The sequence below is a fragment of the Anopheles funestus genome, chromosome 2RL (genome assembly GCF_943734845.2).
Source record: "Anopheles funestus chromosome 2RL, idAnoFuneDA-416_04, whole genome shotgun sequence".
In the NCBI taxonomy this organism is placed as follows: domain Eukaryota; kingdom Metazoa; phylum Arthropoda; class Insecta; order Diptera; family Culicidae; genus Anopheles; species Anopheles funestus.
In genome coordinates, this window is record NC_064598.1 from 87,080,135 (window position 1) to 87,100,201 (window position 20,067).

Genomic DNA, 20,067 nt, shown 5'->3' on the forward strand with positions numbered 1-20,067 from the left:
TGTGTGTATGTAAGTAGTGTGTAATAAGTGAAAAGAAAATTATTGCAACCATTTGGCATTAAAATAAATCAATTTAATTTTTTTTGCAAAATTTCTCAAAAAAATGGCAAGGGGTGTAAGCCTTATGAAATTTTCGAGTTGAAATTTTTTTAAAATTTTTTTTCCGATTTTTTATTCCTTTTTTTAATTTAAAGTGTTATTTGAGAGAAAAGAAACTTATTGCAATAAATTCGCATTAAAATATATCACATTTATAAATTTTGCTAAATTACTCAAAAATGAAGAAAATTTTACATTTTCTCAAACAGGGTATGGAACTTGGTTCCTCGAATAACTTCTGGCACAGACATCTGAGGGCAAGGCCGCTCAAGAAGAAAATGTAGCCATTGGTGCCATCTATTGACCATATTTTAAAGATTGGCGATCCGTTAGATACCGCCCGAGTTATAGGCAAAACTTGGTGGAAAAATGAGGAAAATTTTACATTTGCTCAAACAGGGTATGGAACTTGGTTCCTCGAATAACTTCTGGCACAGACATCTGAGAGCATGGCCGTCCAAGAAGAAAATGTAGCCCTTGATGCCATCTATCGACCACAGGTTAAAGATTGGCGATCCGTTAGATACCGCCCGAGTTATAGGCAAAACTTGGTGGAAAAATGAGGAAAATTTTACATTTTCTCAAACAGGGTATGGAACTTGGTTCCTCGAATAACTTCTGGCACAGACATCTGAGGGCATGGCCGTCCAAGAAGAAAATGTAGCCCTTGATGCCATCTATCGACCACATTTTAAAGATTGGCGATCCGTTGAATACCGACCGAGTTATAGGTAAAACTTGGTGAAAAAATGAGCCTAATGAAATTTTCAACTTTTTAAAATTTTTCAATTTTTTCATAATATTTTATTCTTTTTTTGTTTAAAACATTATTTGAGTGAAAAGAAACTTATTGCAACCAATTGGCATTAAAATAAATCAATTTAATTTTTTTTGCAAAATTTCCCAAAAAAATCGTAAGGGGTAAGCCTTATGATTTTTTCGAGTAAAAAATTTTTTTAAAATTTTTTTCTGATTTTTTATTCTTTTTTTAATTTAAAGCATTATTTGAGTGAAAAGAAACTTATTGCAACAAATTCGCATTAAAATATATCACATTTATAAATTTTGCTAAATTGTTCAAAAATGAGGAAAATTTTACATTTTCTCAAACAGGGTAAGGAACTTGGTTCCTCGAATAACTTCTGGCACAGACATCTGAGGGCATGGCCGTCCAAGAAGAAAATGTAGCCATTGGTGCCATCTATCGACCACAGGTTAAAGATTGGCGATCCGTTGAATACCGACCGAGTTATAGGTAAAACTTGGTGAAAAAATGAGCCTAATGAAATTTTCAACTTTGAAAAAATTTTCAATTTTTTCATAATATTTTATTCTTTTTTTGTTTAAAACATTATTTGAGTGAAAAGAAACTTATTGCAACCAATTGGCATTAAAATAAATCAATTTAATTTTTTTTGCAAAATTTCCCAAAAAAATCGTAAGGGGTAAGCCTTATGATTTTTTCGAGTAAAAAATTTTTTTAAAATTTTTTTCTGATTTTTTATTCTTTTTTTAATTTAAAGCATTATTTGAGTGAAAAGAAACATATTGCAACAAATTCGCATTAAAATATATCACATTTATAAATTTTGCTAAATCGTTCAAAAATGAGGAAAATTTTACATTTTCTCAAACAGGGTAAGGAACTTAGTTCCTCGAATAACTTCGGCACAGACATCTGAGGGCATGGCCGTCCAAGAAGAAAATGTAGCCCTTGATGCCATCTATCGACCACATTTTAAAGATTGGCGATCCGTTAGATACCGCCCGAGTTATAGGCAAAACTTGGTGGAAAAATGAGCCTAATGAAATTTTCAACTTTTTAAAAATTTTCAATTTTTTCATAATATTTTATTCCTTTTTTGTTTAAAACATTATTTGAGTGAAAAGAAACGTATTGCAACCAATTGGCATTAAAATAAATCAATTTAAATTTTTTTGCAAAATTTCCCAAAAAAATCGTAAGGGGTAAGCCTTATGATTTTTTCGAGTAAAAATTTTTTTTAAAATTTTTTTCTGATTTTTTATTCTTTTTTTAATTTAAAGCATTATTTGAGTGAAAAGAAACATATTGCAACAAATTCGCATTAAAATATATCACATTTATAAATTTTGCTAAATCGTTCAAAAATGAGGAAAATTTTACATTTTCTCAAACAGCGTAAGGAACTTGGTTCCTCGAATAACTTCTGGCACAGACATCTGAGGGCATGGCCGTCCAAGAAGAAAATGTAGCCATTGATGCCATCTATCGACCACATTTTAAAGATTGACGATCCGTTAGATACCGCCCGAGTTATAGGCAAAACTTGGTGAAAAAATGAGGAAAATTTTACATTTTCTCAAACAGGGTATGGAACTTGGTTCCTCGAATAACTTCTGGCACAGACATCTGAGGGCATGGCCGTCCAAGAAGAAAATGTAGCCATTGGTGCCATCTATCGACCACAGGTTAAAGATTGGCGATCCGTTAGATACCGCCCGAGTTATAGGTAAAACTTGGTGAAAAAATGAGCCTAATGAAATTTTCAACTTTTTAAAATTTTTCAATTTTTTCATAATATTTTATTCTTTTTTTGTTTAAAACATTATTTGAGTGAAAAGAAACTTATTGCAACCAATTGGCATTCAAATAAATCAATTTAATTTTTTTTGCAAAATTTCCCAAAAAAATCGTAAGGGGTAAGCCTTATGATTTTTTCGAGTAAAAAATTTTTTTAAAATTTTTTTCTGATTTTTTATTCTTTTTTTAATTTAAAGCATTATTTGAGTGAAAAGCAACTTATTGCAACAAATTCGCATTAAAATATATCACATTTATAAATTTTGCTAAATTGTTCAAAAATGAGGAAAATTTTACATTTTCTCAAACAGGGTAAGGAACTTGGTTCCTCGAATAACTTCTGGCACAGACATCTGAGGGCATGGCCGTTCAAGAAGAAAATGTAGCCCTTGATGCCATCTATCGACCACAGGTTAAAGATTGGCGATCCGTTGAATACCGACCGAGTTATAGGTAAAACTTGGTGAAAAAATGAGCCTAATGAAATTTTCAACTTTGAAAAAATTTTCAATTTTTTCATAATATTTTATTCTTTTTTTGTTTAAAACATTATTTCAGTGAAAAGAAACTTATTGCAACCAATTTTTTTTTGTAAAAATGTTTATTAAAAAAGAAAAGAAAGAGAAAATTTAACTTATGTACTAGCTTACAATAGAAATAGGTGAAACAAAAAAGAAGGGGAAAAAAACAAAAACACAGGTTACAATGAACATTTAAGGACTTCTTCATCTATCACAGCATTATTGTTTCCAATAATGTGGATGATGTAGTTTGCAAACAAACTTAGGATTTGGATCCGCTTACTTTTACTAATATTCGTTAGTACAGGGAATCCAATTATCATTCAAATAAATCAATTTAAATTTTTTTGCAAAATTTCCCAAAAAAATCGTAAGGGGTAAGCCTTATGATTTTTTCAAGTTAAAATTTTTTTAAAATTTTTTTTCTGATTTTTTATTCTTTTTTTAATTTAAAGCATTATTTGAGTGAAAAGAAACTTATTGCAACAAATTCGCATTAAAATATATCACATTTATAAATTTTGCTAAATCGTTCAAAAATGAGGAAAATTTTACATTTTCTCAAACAGCGTAAGGAACTTGGTTCCTCGAATAACTTCTGGCACAGACATCTGAGGGCATGGCCGTCCAAGAAGAAAATGTAGCCCTTGATGCCATCTATCGACCACAGGTTATAGATTGGCGATCCGTTAGATACCGCCCGAGTTATAGGCAAAACTTGGTGGAAAAATGAGTAAAATTTTACATTTTCTCAAACAGGGTATGGAACTTGGTTCCTCGAATAACTTCTGGCACAGACATCTGAGGGCATGGCCGTCCAAGAAGAAAATGTAGCCATTGGTGCCATCTATCGACCACAGGTTAAAGATTGGCGATCCGTTAGATACCGCCCGAGTTAGAGGTTAAACTTGGTGAAAAAATGAGCCTAATGAAATTTTCAACTTTTTAAAATTTTTCAATTTTTTCATAATATTTTATTCTTTTTTTGTTTAAAACATTATTTGAGTGAAAAGAAACTTATTGCAACCAATTGGCATTAAAATAAATCAATTTAATTTTTTTTGCAAAATTTCCCAAAAAAATCGTAAGGGGTAAGCCTTATGATTTTTTCGAGTAAAAAATTTTTTTAAAATTTTTTTCTGATTTTTTATTCTTTTTTTAATTTAAAGCATTATTTGAGTGAAAAGCAACTTATTGCAACAAATTCGCATTCAAATATATCACATTTATAAATTTTGCTAAATTGTTCAAAAATGAGGAAAATTTTACATTTTCTCAAACAGGGTAAGGAACTTGGTTCCTCGAATAACTTCTGGCACAGACATCTGAGGGCATGGCCGTTCAAGAAGAAAATGTAGCCCTTGATGCCATCTATCGACCACATTTTAAAGATTGGCGATCCGTTAGATACCGCCCGAGTTATAGGCAAAACTTGATGCAGAAATGAGTAAAATTTTACATTTTCTCAAACAGGGTATGGAACTTGGTTCCTCGAATAACTTCTGGCACAGACATCTGAGGGCATGGCCGTCCAAGAAGAAAATGTAGCCCTTGATGCCATCTATCGACCACAGGTTAAAGATTGGCGATCCGTTGAATACCGACCGAGTTATAGGTAAAACTTGGTGAAAAAATGAGCCTAATGAAATTTTCAACCCTGAAAAAATTTTCAATTTTTTCATAATATTTTATTCTTTTTTTGTTTAAAACATTATTTGAGTGAAAAGAAACTTATTGCAACCAATTGGCATTCAAATAAATCAATTTAATTTTTTTTGCAAAATTTCCCAAAAAAATCGTAAGGGGTAAGCCTTATGTTTTTTTCGAGTCAAAAATTTTTTTAAAATTTTTTTCTGATTTTTTATTCTTTTTTTAATTTAAAGCATTATTTGAGTGAAAAGAAACTTATTGCAACAAATTCGCATTAAAATATATCACATTTATAAATTTTGCTAAATTGTTCAAAAATGAGGAAAATTTTACATTTTCTCAAACAGGGTAAGGAACTTGGTTCCTCGAATAACTTCTGGCACAGACATCTGAGGGCATGGCCGTCCAAGAAGAAAATGTAGCCCTTGATGCCATCTATCGACCACATTTTAAAGATTGGCGATCCGTTAGATACCGCCCGAGTTATAGGCAAAACTTGGTGGAAAAATGAGCCTAATGAAATTTTCAACTTTTCAAAATTTTTCAATTTTTTCATAATATTTTATTCCTTTTTTGTTTAAAACATTATTTGAGTGAAAAGAAACTTATTGCAACCAATTGGCATTAAAATAAATCAATTTAAATTTTTTTGCAAAATTTCCCAAAAAAATCGTAAGGGGTAAGCCTTATGATTTTTTCGAGTTAAAAATTTTTTTTAAATTTTTTTCTGATTTTTTATTCTTTTTTTAATTTAAAGCATTATTTGAGTGAAAAGAAACATATTGCAACAAATTCGCATTAAAATATATCACATTTATAAATTTTGCTAAATTGTTCAAAAATGAGGAAAATTTTACATTTTCTCAAACAGGGTATGGAACTTGGTTCCTCGAATAACTTCTGGCACAGACATCTGAAGGCAAGGCCGCTCAAGAAGAAAATGTAGCCATTGGTGCCATCTATTGACCATATTTTAAAGATTGGCGATCCGTTAGATACCGCCCGAGTTATAGGCAAAACTTGGTGGAAAAACGAGGAAAATTTTACATTTGCTCAAACAGGGTATGGAACTTGGTTCCTCGAATAACTTCTGGCACAGACATCTGAGAGCATGACCGTCCAAGAAGAAAATGTAGCCCTTGATGCCATCTATCGACCACAGGTTAAAGATTGGCGATCCGTTGAATACCGACCGAGTTATAGGTAAAACTTGGTGAAAAAATGAGCCTAATGAAATTTTCAACTTTGAAAAAATTTACAATTTTTTCATAATATTTTATTTTTTTTTTGTTTAAAACATTATTTGAGTGAAAAGAAACTTATTGCAACCAATTGGCATTCAAATAAATCAATTTAAATTTTTTTGGAAAATTTCCCAAAAAATCGTAAGGGGTAAGCCTTATGATTTTTTCGAGTCAAAAATTTTTTTAAAATTTTTTTCTGATTTTTTATTCTTTTTTTAATTTAAAGCATTATTTGAGTGAAAAGAAACTTATTGCAACAAATTCGCATTAAAATATATCACATTTATAAATTTTGCTAAATTGTTCAAAAATGAGGAAAATTTTACATTTTCTCAAACAGGGTAAGGAACTTGGTTCCTCGAATAACTTCTGGCACAGACATCTGAGGGCATGGCCGTCCAAGAAGAAAATGTAGCCCTTGATGCCATCTATCTACCACAGGTTAAAGATTGGCGATCCGTTAGATACCGACCGAGTTATAGGCAAAACTTGGTGAAAAAATGAGGAAAATTTTACATTTTCTCAAACAGGGTATGGAACTTGGTTCCTCGAATAACTTCTGGCACAGACATCTGAGGGCATGGCCGTCCAAGAAGAAAATGTAGCCATTGGTGCCATCTATCGACCACATTTTAAAGATTGGCGATCCGTTAGATACCGCCCGAGTTATAGGTAAAACTTGGTGAAAAAATGAGCCTAATGAAATTTTCAACTTTTTAAAATTTTTCAATTTTTTCATAATATTTTATTCTTTTTTTGTTTAAAACATTATTTGAGTGAAAAGAAACTTATTGCAACCAATTGGCATTCAAATAAATCAATTTAATTTTTTTGCAAAATTTCCCAAAAAAATCGTAAGGGGTAAGCCTTATGATTTTTTCGAGTAAAAAATTTTTTTAAAATTTTTTTCTGATTTTTTATTCTTTTTTTAATTTAAAGCATTATTTGAGTGAAAAGCAACTTATTGCAACAAATTCGCATTAAAATATATCACATTTATAAATTTTGCTAAATTGTTCAAAAATGAGGAAAATTTTACATTTTCTCAAACAGGGTATGGAACTTGGTTCCTCGAATAACTTCTGGCACAGACATCTGAAGGCAAGGCCGCTCAAGAAGAAAATGTAGCCATTGGTGCCATCTATTGACCATATTTTAAAGATTGGCGATCCGTTAGATACCGCCCGAGTTATAGGCAAAACTTGGTGGAAAAATGAGGAAAATTTTACATTTGCTCAAACAGGGTATGGAACTTGGTTCCTCGAATAACTTCTGGCACAGACATCTGAGAGCATGGCCGTCCAAGAAGAAAATGTAGCCCTTGATGCCATCTATCGACCACAGGTTAAAGATTGGCGATCCGTTGAATACCGACCGAGTTATAGGTAAAACTTGGTGAAAAAATGAGCCTAATGAAATTTTCAACTTTGAAAAAATTTTCAATTTTTTCATAATATTTTATTTTTTTTTTGTTTAAAACATTATTTGAGTGAAAAGAAACTTATTGCAACCAATTGGCATTCAAATAAATCAATTTAATTTTTTTTGGAAAATTTCCCAAAAAATCGTAAGGGGTAAGCCTTATGATTTTTTCGAGTCAAAAATTTTTTTAAAATTTTTTTCTGATTTTTTATTCTTTTTTTAATTTAAAGCATTATTTGAGTGAAAAGAAACTTATTGCAACAAATTCGCATTAAAATATATCACATTTATAAATTTTGCTAAATTGTTCAAAAATGAGGAAAATTTTACATTTTCTCAAACAGGGTAAGGAACTTGGTTCCTCGAATAACTTCTGGCACAGACATCTGAGGGCATGGCCGTCCAAGAAGAAAATGTAGCCCTTGATGCCATCTATCTACCACAGGTTAAAGATTGGCGATCCGTTAGATACCGACCGAGTTATAGGCAAAACTTGGTGAAAAAATGAGGAAAATTTTACATTTTCTCAAACAGGGTATGGAACTTGGTTCCTCGAATAACTTCTGGCACAGACATCTGAGGGCATGGCCGTCCAAGAAGAAAATGTAGCCATTGGTGCCATCTATCGACCACATTTTAAAGATTGGCGATCCGTTAGATACCGCCCGAGTTATAGGTAAAACTTGGTGAAAAAATGAGCCTAATGAAATTTTCAACTTTTTAAAATTTTTCAATTTTTTCATAATATTTTATTCTTTTTTTGTTTAAAACATTATTTGAGTGAAAAGAAACTTATTGCAACCAATTGGCATTCAAATAAATCAATTTAATTTTTTTTGCAAAATTTCCCAAAAAAATCGTAAGGGGTAAGCCTTATGATTTTTTCGAGTAAAAAATTTTTTTAAAATTTTTTTCTGATTTTTTATTCTTTTTTTAATTTAAAGCATTATTTGAGTGAAAAGCAACTTATTGCAACAAATTCGCATTAAAATATATCACATTTATAAATTTTGCTAAATTGTTCAAAAATGAGGAAAATTTTACATTTTCTCAAACAGGGTAAGGAACTTGGTTCCTCGAATAACTTCTGGCACAGACATCTGAGGGCATGGCCGTTCAAGAAGAAAATGTAGCCCTTGATGCCATCTATCGACCACAGGTTAAAGATTGGCGATCCGTTGAATACCGACCGAGTTATAGGTAAAACTTGGTGAAAAAATGAGCCTAATGAAATTTTCAACTTTGAAAAAATTTTCAATTTTTTCATAATATTTTATTCTTTTTTTGTTTAAAACATTATTTGAGTGAAAAGAAACTTATTGCAACCAATTGGCATTAAAATAAATCAATTTAAATTTTTTTGCAAAATTTCCCAAAAAAATCGTAAGGGGTAAGCCTTATGATTTTTTCAAGTTAAATTTTTTTTTAAAATTTTTTTCTGATTTTTTATTCTTTTTTTAATTTAAAGCATTATTTGAGTGAAAAGAAACTTATTGCAACAAATTCGCATTAAAATATATCACATTTATAAATTTTGCTAAATCGTTCAAAAATGAGGAAAATTTTACATTTTCTCAAACAGGGTAAGGAACTTGGTTCCTCGAATAACTTCTGGCACAGACATCTGAGGGCATGGCCGTCCTAGAAGAAAATGTAGCCCTTGATGCCATCTATCGACCACAGGTTAAAGATTGGCGATCCGTTAGATACCGCCCGAGTTATAGGCAAAACTTGGTGGAAAAATGAGGAAAATTTTACATTTTCTCAAACAGGGTATGGAACTTGGTTCCTCGAATAACTTCTGGCACAGACATCTGAGGGCATGGCCGTCCAAGAAGAAAATGTAGCCATTGGTGCCATCTATCGACCACAGGTTAAAGATTGGCGATCCGTTGAATACCGACCGAGTTATAGGTAAAACTTGGTGAAAAAATGAGCCTAATGAAATTTTCAACTTTTCAAAATTTTTCAATTTTTTCATAATATTTTATTCTTTTTTTGTTTAAAACATTATTTGAGTGAAAAGAAACTTATTGCAACCAATTGGCATTCAAATAAATCAATTTAAATTTTTTTGCAAAATTTCCCAAAAAAATCGTAAGGGGTAAGCCTTATGATTTTTTCGAGTAAAAAAATTTTTTTAAATTTTTTTCTGATTTTTTATTCTTTTTTTAATTTAAAGCATTATTTGAGTGAAAAGAAACATATTGCAACAAATTCGCATTAAAATATATCACATTTATAAATTTTGCTAAATTGTTCAAAAATGAGAAAAATTTTACATTTTCTCAAACAGGGTAAGGAACTTGGTTCCTCGAATAACTTCTGGCACAGACATCTGAGGGCATGGCCGTCCAAGAAGAAAATGTAGCCCTTGATGCCATCTATCGACCACATTTTAAAGATTGGCGATCCGTTAGATACCGCCCGAGTTATAGGCAAAACTTGATGCAGAATTGAGTAAAATTTTACATTTTCTCAAACAGGGTATGGAACTTGGTTCCTCGAATAACTTCGGCACAGACATCTGAGGGCATGGCCGTCCAAGAAGAAAATGTAGCCCTTGATGCCATCTATCGACCACATTTTAAAGATTGGCGATCCGTTAGATACCGCTCGAGTTATAGGCAAAATTTGGTGCAAAAATGAGGAAAATTTTACATTTTCTCAAACAGGGTATGGAACTTGGTTCCTCGAATAACTTCTGGCACAGACATCTGAGGGCATGGCCGTCCAAGAAGAAAATGTAGCCATTGGTGCCATCTATCGACCACATTTCAAAGATTAGCGATCCGTTAGATACCGCTCGAGTTATAGGTTAAACTTGGTGAAAAAATGAGCCTAATAAAATTTTCAACTTTTTAAAATTTTTCAATTTTTTCATAATATTTTATTCCTTTTTTGTTTAAAACATTATTTGAGTGAAAAGAAACTTATTGCAACCAATTGGCATTAAAATAAATCAATTTAATTTTTTTTGCAAAATTTCCCAAAAAAATCGTAAGGGGTAAGCCTTATGATTTTTTCGAGTAAAAAATTTTTTTAAAATTTTTTTCTGATTTTTTATTCTTTTTTTAATTTAAAGCATTATTTGAGTGAAAAGCAACTTATTGCAACAAATTCGCATTCAAATATATCACATTTATAAATTTTGCTAAATTGTTCAAAAATGAGGAAAATTTTACATTTTCTCAAACAGGGTAAGGAACTTGGTTCCTCGAATAACTTCTGGCACAGACATCTGAGGGCATGGCCGTCCAAGAAGAAAATGTAGCCCTTGATGCCATCTATCGACCACAGGTTAAAGATTGGCGATCCGTTGAATACCGACCGAGTTATAGGTAAAACTTGGTGAAAAAATGAGCCTAATGAAATTTTCAACTTTGAAAAAATTTTCAATTTTTTCATAATATTTTACTCTTTTTCTGTTTAAAACATTATTTGAGTGAAAAGAAACTTATTGCAACCAATTGGCATTCAAATAAATCAATTTAAATTTTTTTGCAAAATTTCCCAAAAAAATCGTAAGGGGTAAGCCTTATGATTTTTTCAAGTAAAAAATTTTTTTAAAATTTTTTTCTGATTTTTTATTCTTTTTTTAATTTAAAGCATTATTTGAGTGAAAAGAAACATATTGCAACAAATTCGCATTAAAATATATCACATTTATAAATTTTGCTAAATCGTTCAAAAATGAGGAAAATTTTACATTTTCTCAAACAGGGTAAGGAACTTGGTTCCTCGAATAACTTCGGCACAGACATCTGAGGGCATGGCCGTCCAAGAAGAAAATGTAGCCCTTGATGCCATCTATCGACCACATTTTAAAGATTGGCGATCCGTTAGATACCGCCCGAGTTATAGGCAAAACTTGGTGGAAAAATGAGGAAAATTTTACATTTGCTCAAACAGGGTATGGAACTTGGTTCCTCGAATAACTTCTGGCACAGACATCTGAGAGCATGGCCGTCCAAGAAGAAAATGTAGCCCTTGATGCCATCTATCGACCACATTTTAAAGATTGGCGATCCGTTAGATACCGCCCGAGTTATAGGCAAAACTTGATGCAGAAATGAGGAAAATTTTACATTTTCTCAAACAGGGTATGGAACTTGGTTCCTCGAATAACTTCTGGCACAGACATCTGAGGGCATGGCCGTCCAAGAAGAAAATGTAGCCCTTGATGCCATCTATCGACCACATTTTAAAGATTGGCGATCCGTTGGATACCGCCCGAGTTATAGGCAAAACTTGGTGGAAAAATGAGGAAAATTTTACATTTTCTCAAACAGGGTATGGAACTTGGTTCCTCGAATAACTTCTGGCACGGACATCTGAGGGCATGGCCGTCCAAGAAGAAAATGTAGCCCTTGATGCCATCTATCGACCACATTTTAAAGATTGGCGATCCGTTGAATACCGACCGAGTTATAGGTAAAACTTGGTGAAAAAATGAGCCTAATGAAATTTTCAACTTTGAAAAAATTTTCAATTTTTTCATAATATTTTATTCTTTTTTTGTTTAAAACATTATTTGAGTGAAAAGAAACTTATTGCAACCAATTGGCATTCAAATAAATCAATTTAAATTTTTTTGCAAAATTTCCCAAAAAATTTTGTTCCTCGAATAACTTCTCGCACAGACATCTGAGGGCATGGCCGTTCAAGAAGAAAATGTAGCCCTTGATGCCATCTATCGACCACAGGTTAAAGATTGGCGATCCGTTGAATACCGACCGAGTTATAGGTAAAACTTGGTGAAAAAATGAGCCTAATGAAATTTTCAACTTTGAAAAAAATTTCAATTTTTTCATAATATTTTATTCTTTTTTTGTTTAAAACATTATTTGAGTGAAAAGAAACTTATTGCAACCAATTGGCATTCAAATAAATCAATTTAATTTTTTTTGCAAAATTTCCCAAAAAATCGTAAGGGGTAAGCCTTATGATTTTTTCGAGTAAAAAATTTTTTTAAATTTTTTTTCTGATTTTTTATTCTTTTTTTAATTTAAAGCATTATTTGAGTGAAAAGAAACATATTGCAACAAATTCGCATTAAAATATATCACATTTATAAATTTTGCTAAATTGTTCAAAAATGAGGAAAATTTTACATTTTCTCAAACAGGGTAAGGAACTTGGTTCCTCGAATAACTTCTGGCACAGACATCTGAGGGCATGGCCGTCCAAGAAGAAAATGTAGCCCTTGATGCCATCTATCGACCACATTTTAAAGATTGGTGATCCGTTAGATACCGCCCGAGTTATAGGCAAAACTTGATGCAGAAATGAGTAAAATTTTACATTTTCTCAAACAGGGTATGGAACTTGGTTCCTCGAATAACTTCTGGCACAGACATCTGAGGGCATGGCCGTCCAAGAAGAAAATGTAGCCCTTGATGCCATCTATCGACCACATTTTAAAGATTGGCGATCCGTTAGATACCGCTCGAGTTATAGGCAAAACTTGGTGGAAAAATGAGGAAAATTTTACATTTTCTCAAACAGGGTATGGAACTTGGTTCCTCGAATAACTTCTGGCACAGACATCTGAGGGCATGGCCGTCCAAGAAGAAAATGTAGCCATTGGTGCCATCTATCGACCACATTTTAAAGATTGGCGATCCGTTAGATACCGCTCGAGTTATAGGTTAAACTTGGTGAAAAAATGAGCCTAATGAAATTTTCAACTTTTTAAAATTTTTCAATTTTTTCATAATATTTTATTCCTTTTTTGTTTAAAACATTATTTGAGTGAAAAGAAACTTATTGCAACCAATTGGCATTCAAATAAATCAATTTAATTTTTTTTGCAAAATTTCCCAAAAAAATCGTAAGGGGTAAGCCTTATGATTTTTTCGAGTAAAAAATTTTTTTAAAATTTTTTTCTGATTTTTTATTCTTTTTTTAATTTAAAGCATTATTTGAGTGAAAAGCAACTTATTGCAACAAATTCGCATTAAAATATATCACATTTATAAATTTTGCTAAATTGTTCAAAAATGAGGAAAATTTTACATTTTCTCAAACAGGGTAAGGAACTTGGTTCCTCGAATAACTTCTGGCACAGACATCTGAGGGCATGGCCGTCCAAGAAGAAAATGTAGCCCTTGATGCCATCTATCGACCACATTTTAAAGATTAGCGATCCGTTAGATACCGACCGAGTTATAGGCAAAACTTGGTGGAAAAATGAGGAAAATTTTACATTTTCTCAAACAGGGTATGGAACTTGGTTCCTCGAATAACTTCTGGCACAGACATCTGAGGGCATGGCCGTCCAAGAAGAAAATGTAGCCATTGGTGCCATCTATCGACCACAGGTTAAAGATTGGCGATCCGTTGAATACCGACCGAGTTATAGGTAAAACTTGGTGAAAAAATGAGCCTAATGAAATTTTCAACTTTTCAAAATTTTTCAATTTTTTCATAATATTTTATTCTTTTTTTGTTTAAAACATTATTTGAGTGAAAAGAAACTTATTGCAACCAATTGGCATTAAAATAAATCAATTTAAATTTTTTTGCAAAATTTCCCAAAAAAATCGTAAGGGGTAAGCCTTATGATTTTTTCGAGTAAAAAATTTTTTTAAAATTTTTTTCTGATTTTTTATTCTTTTTTTAATTTAAAGCATTATTTGAGTGAAAAGAAACATATTGCAACAAATTCGCATTAAAATATATCACATTTATAAATTTTGCTAAATTGTTCAAAAATGAGGAAAATTTTACATTTTCTCAAACAGGGTAAGGAACTTGGTTCCTCGAATAACTTCTGGCACAGACATCTGAGGGCATGGCCGTCCAAGAAGAAAATGTAGCCCATGATGCCATCTATCGAGCACAGGTTAAAGATTGGCGATCCGTTAGATACCGCCCGAGTTATAGGCAAAACTTGATGCAGAAATGAGTAAAATTTTACATTTTCTCAAACAGGGTATGGAACTTGGTTCCTCGAATAACTTCTGGCACAGACATCTGAGGGCATGGCCGTCCAAGAAGAAAATGTAGCCCTTGATGCCATCTATCGACCACATTTTAAAGATTGGCGATCCGTTGAATACCGCTCGAGTTATAGGCAAAACTTGGTGGAAAAATGAGGAAAATTTTACATTTTCTCAAACAGGGTATGGAACTTGGTTCCTCGAATAACTTCTGGCACGGACATCTGAGGGCATGGCCGTCCAAGAAGAAAATGTAGCCCTTGATGCCATCTATCGACCACATTTTAAAGATTGGCGATCCGTTGAATACCGACCGAGTTATAGGTAAAACTTGGTGAAAAAATGAGCCTAATGAAATTTTCAACTTTGAAAAAATTTTCAATTTTTTCATAATATTTTATTCTTTTTTTGTTTAAAACATTATTTGAGTGAAAAGAAACTTATTGCAACCAATTGGCATTCAAATAAATCAATTTAATTTTTTTTGGAAAATTTTCCAAAAAAATCGTAAGGGGTAAGCCTTATGATTTTTTCGAGTCAAAAATTTTTTTAAAATTTTTTTCTGATTTTTTATTCTTTTTTTAATTTAAAGCATTATTTGAGTGAAAAGAAACTTATTGCAACAAATTCGCATTAAAATATATCACATTTATAAATTTTGCTAAATTGTTCAAAAATGAGGAAAATTTTACATTTTCTCAAACAGGGTAAGGAACTTGGTTCCTCGAATAACTTCTGGCACAGACATCTGAGGGCATGGCCGTCCAAGAAGAAAATGTAGCCCTTGATGCCATCTATCGACCACATTTTAAAGATTGGCGATCCGTTAGATACCGCCCGAGTTATAGGCAAAACTTGGTGGAAAAATGAGCCTAATGAAATTTTCAACTTTGAAAAAATTTTCAATTTTTTCATAATATTTTATTCCTTTTTTGTTTAAAACATTATTTGAGTGAAAAGAAACTTATTGCAACCAATTGGCATTAAAATAAATCAATTTAAATTTTTTTGCAAAATTTCCCAAAAAAATCGTAAGGGGTAAGCCTTATGATTTTTTCGAGTTAAAAATTTTTTTTAAATTTTTTTCTGATTTTTTATTCTTTTTTTAATTTAAAGCATTATTTGAGTGAAAAGAAACATATTGCAACAAATTCGCATTAAAATATATCACATTTATAAATTTTGCTAAATTGTTCAAAAATGAGGAAAATTTTACATTTTCTCAAACAGGGTAAGGAACTTGGTTCCTCGAATAACTTCTGGCACAGACATCTGAGGGCATGGCCGTCCAAGAAGAAAATGTAGCCATTGATGCCATCTATCGACCACATTTTAAAGATTGGCGATCCGTTGGATACCGCCCGAGTTATAGGCAAAACTTGGTGGAAAAATGAGGAAAATTTTATATTTTCTCAAACAGGGTATGGAACTTGGTTCCTCGAATAACTTCTGGCACAGACATCTGAGAGCATGGCCGTCCAAGAAGAAAATGCAGCCCTTGATGCCATCTATCGAGCACAGGTTAAAGATTGGCGATCCTTTGAATACCGACCGAGTTATAGGTAAAACTTGGTGGAAAAATGAGAAATTTACATTTTCTCAAACAGGGTAAGGAACTTGGTTCCTCGAATAACTTCTGGTACAGAGATCTGAGAGCATGGCAATCCCAAAAAAAAATGTAGCCATTGATGCCATCTATCGACCACATTTTAAAGATTGGCGATCCGTTAGATACCGCCCGAGTTATAGGCAAAACTTGGTGGAAAAATGAGGAAAATTTTACATTTTCTCAAACAGGGTATGGAACTTGGTTCCTCGAATAACTTCTGGCACGGACATCTGAGGGCATGGCCGTTCAAGAAGAAAATGTAGCCATTGGTGCCATCTATCGACCACAGGTTAAAGATTGGCGATCCGTTGAATACCGACCGAGTTATAGGTAAAACTTGGTGAAAAAATGAGCCTAATGAAATTTTCAACTTTGAAAAATTTTTCAATTTTTTCATAATATTTTATTCTTTTTTTGTTTAAAACATTATTTGAGTGAAAAGAAACTTATTGCAACCAATTGGCATTAAAATAAATCAATTTAAATTTTTTTGCAAAATTTCCCAAAAAAATCGTAAGGGGTAAGCCTTATGATTTTTTCGAGTTAAAAATTTTTTTTAAATTTTTTTCTGATTTTTTATTCTTTTTTTAATTTAAAGCATTATTTGAGTGAAAAGAAACATATTGCAACAAATTCGCATTAAAATATATCACATTTATAAATTTTGCTAAATTGTTCAAAAATGAGGAAAATTTTACATTTTCTCAAACAGGGTAAGGAACTTGGTTCCTCGAATAACTTCTGGCACAGACATCTGAGGGCATGGCCGTCCAAGAAGAAAATGTAGCCATTGATGCCATCTATCGACCACATTTTAAAGATTGGCGATCCGTTGGATACCGCCCGAGTTATAGGCAAAACTTGGTGGAAAAATGAGGAAAATTTTACATTTTCTCAAACAGGGTATGGAACTTGGTTCCTCGAATAACTTCTGGCACAGACATCTGAGAGCATGGCCGTCCAAGAAGAAAATGTAGCCCTTGATGCCATCTATCGAGCACAGGTTAAAGATTGGCGATCCGTTGAATACCGACCGAGTTATAGGCAAAACTTGGTGGAAAAATGAGGAAAATTTTACATTTTCTCAAACAGGGTAAGGAACTTGGTTCCTCGAATAACTTCTGGTACAGAGATCTGAGAGCATGGCCGTCCAAAAAGAAAATGTAGCCATTGATGCCATCTATCGACCACATTTTAAAGATTGGCGATCCGTTAGATACCGCCCGAGTTATAGCAAAACTTGATGGAAAAATGAGAAAAATTTTACATTTTCTCAAACAGGGTAAGGAACTTGGTTCCTCGAATAACTTCTGGCACAGACATCTGAGGGCATGGCCGTCCAAGAAGAAAATGTAGCCATTGGTGCCGTCTATCGACCACAGGTTAAAGATTGGCGATCCGTTAGATACCGCCCGAGTTATAGGTAAAACTTGGTGAAAAAATGAGCCTAATGAAATTTTCAACTTAGAAAATTTTTTCAATTTTTTCATAATATTTTATTCTTTTTTTGTTTAAAACATTATTTGAGTGAAAAGAAACTTATTGCAACCAATTGGCATTAAAATAAATCAATTTAAATTTTTTTGCAAAATTTCCCAAAAAAATCGTAAGGGGTAAGCCTTATGATTTTTTCGAGTAAAAAATTTTTTTAAAATTTTTTTCTGATTTTTTATTCTTTTTTTAATTTAAAGCATTATTTGAGTGAAAAGAAACATATTGCAACAAATTCGCATTAAAATATATCACATTTATAAATTTTGCTAAATTGTTCAAAAATGAGGAAAATTTTACATTTTCTCAAACAGGGTAAGGAACTTGGTTCCTCGAATAACTTCTGGCACAGACATCTGAGGGCATGGCCGTCCAAGAAGAAAATGTAGCCCTTGATGCCATCTATCGACCACATTTTAAAGATTGGCGATCCGTTAGATACCGCCCGAGTTATAGGCAAAACTTGATGCAGAAATGAGTAAAATTTTACATTTTCTCAAACAGGGTATGGAACTTGGTTCCTCGAATAACTTCTGGCACAGACATCTGAGGGCATGGCCGTCCAAGAAGAAAATGTAGCCCTTGATGCCATCTATCGACCACATTTTAAAGATTGGCGATCCGTTAGATACCGCCCGAGTTATAGGCAAAACTTGGTGGAAAAATGAGGAAAATTTTACATTTTCTCAAACAGGGTATGGAACTTGGTTCCTCGAATAACTTCTGGCACGGACATCCGAGGGCATGGCCGTTCAAGAAGAAAATGTAGCCCTTGATGCCATCTATCGACCACATTTTAAAGATTGGCGATCCGTTGAATACCGACCGAGTTATAGGTAAAACTTGGTGAAAAAATGAGCCTAATGAAATTTTCAACCCTGAAAAAATTTTCAATTTTTTCATAATATTTTATTCTTTTTTTGTTTAAAACATTATTTGAGTGAAAAGAAACTTATTGCAACCAATTGGCATTAAAATAAATCAATTTAAATTTTTTTGCAAAATTTCCCAAAAAAATCGTAAGGGGTAAGCCTTATGATTTTTTCGAGTTAAAAATTTTTTTAAATTTTTTTTCTGATTTTTTATTCTTTTTTTAATTTAAAGCATTATTTGAGTGAAAAGAAACATATTGCAACAAATTCGCAATAAATTATATCACATTTATAAATTTTGCTGAATTGCAGAAAAATGAGGAAAATTTTACATTTTCTCAAACAGGGTATGGAACTTGGTTCCTCGAATAACTTCTGACACATACATCTGAGGGCATGGCCGTCCAAGAAGAAAATGTAGCCCTTGATGCCATCTATCGACCACATTTTAAAGATTGGCGATCCGTTGGATACCGCCCGAGTTATAGGCAAAACTTGGTGGAAAAATGAGTAAAATTTTACATTTTCTCAAACAGGGTATGGAACTTGGTTCCTCGAATAACTTCTGGCACAGACATCTGAGGGCATGGCCGTCCAAGAAGAAAATGTAGCCCTTGATGTCATCTATCGACCACAGGTTAAAGATTGGCGATCCGTTGGATACCGCCCGAGTTATAGGCAAAACTTGATGCAGAAATGAGTAAAATTTTACATTTTCTCAAACAGGGTATGGAACTTGGTTCCTCGAATAACTTCTGGCACAGACATCTGAGGGCATTGCCGTCTAAGAAGAAAATGTAGCCCTTGATGTCATCTATCGACCACATTTTAAAGATTGGCGATCCGTTAGATACCGCCCGAGTTATAGGCAAAACTTGATGCAGAAATGAGTAAAATTTTACATTTTCTCAAACAGGGTATGGAACTTGGTTCCTCGAATAACTTCTGGCACAGACATCTGAGGGCATGGCCGTCCAAGAAGAAAATGTAGCCCTTGATGCCATCTATCGACCACATTTTAAAGATTGGCGATCCGTTAGATACCGCCCGAGTTATAGGCAAAACTTGGTGGAAAAATGAGGAAAATTTTACATTTTCTCAAACAGGGTAAGGAACTTGGTTCCTCGAATAACTTCTGGCACAGACATCTGAGGGCATGGCCGTCCAAGAAGAAAATGTAGCCCTTGATGCCATCTATCGACCACATTTTAAAGATTGGCGATCCGTTAGATACCGCCCGAGTTATAGGCAAAACTTGGTGGAAAAATGAGCCTAATGAAATTTTCAACTTTGAAAAAATTTTCAATTTTTTCATAATATTTTATTCCTTTTTTGTTTAAAACATTATTTGAGTGAAAAGAAACTTATTGCAACCAATTGGCATTAAAATAAATCAATTTAAATTTTTTTGCAAAATTTCCCAAAAAAATCGTAAGGGGTAAGCCTTATGATTTTTTCGAGTTAAAAATTTTTTTTAAATTTTTTTCTGATTTTTTATTCTTTTTTTAATTTAAAGCATTATTTGAGTGAAAAGAAACATATTGCAACAAATTCGCATTAAAATATATCACATTTATAAATTTTGCTAAATTGTTCAAAAATGAGGAAAATTTTACATTTTCTCAAACAGGGTAAGGAATTTGGTTCCTCGA

The 20,067-nt window shown here is 32.5% G+C and overlaps 1 long non-coding RNA gene across 2 annotated transcripts; it reads left to right on the plus strand.

The window, feature by feature from the left end:
* The first annotated feature begins 370 nt into the window (after nucleotides 1-370).
* LOC125775200 (uncharacterized) lies at nucleotides 371-18,269 on the plus strand. Of its 2 annotated transcripts, XR_007421148.1 has the most exons (4): nucleotides 6,217-6,749; nucleotides 7,273-7,421; nucleotides 9,183-9,372; nucleotides 17,435-18,269. It is a non-coding gene; the product is annotated as an uncharacterized LOC125775200 (long non-coding RNA). The 2 variants fall into 2 exon arrangements; XR_007421149.1 differs by lacking the exons at nucleotides 6,217-6,749; nucleotides 7,273-7,421 and adding an exon at nucleotides 371-1,313.
* Nucleotides 18,270-20,067: the final 1,798 nt, after the last annotated feature.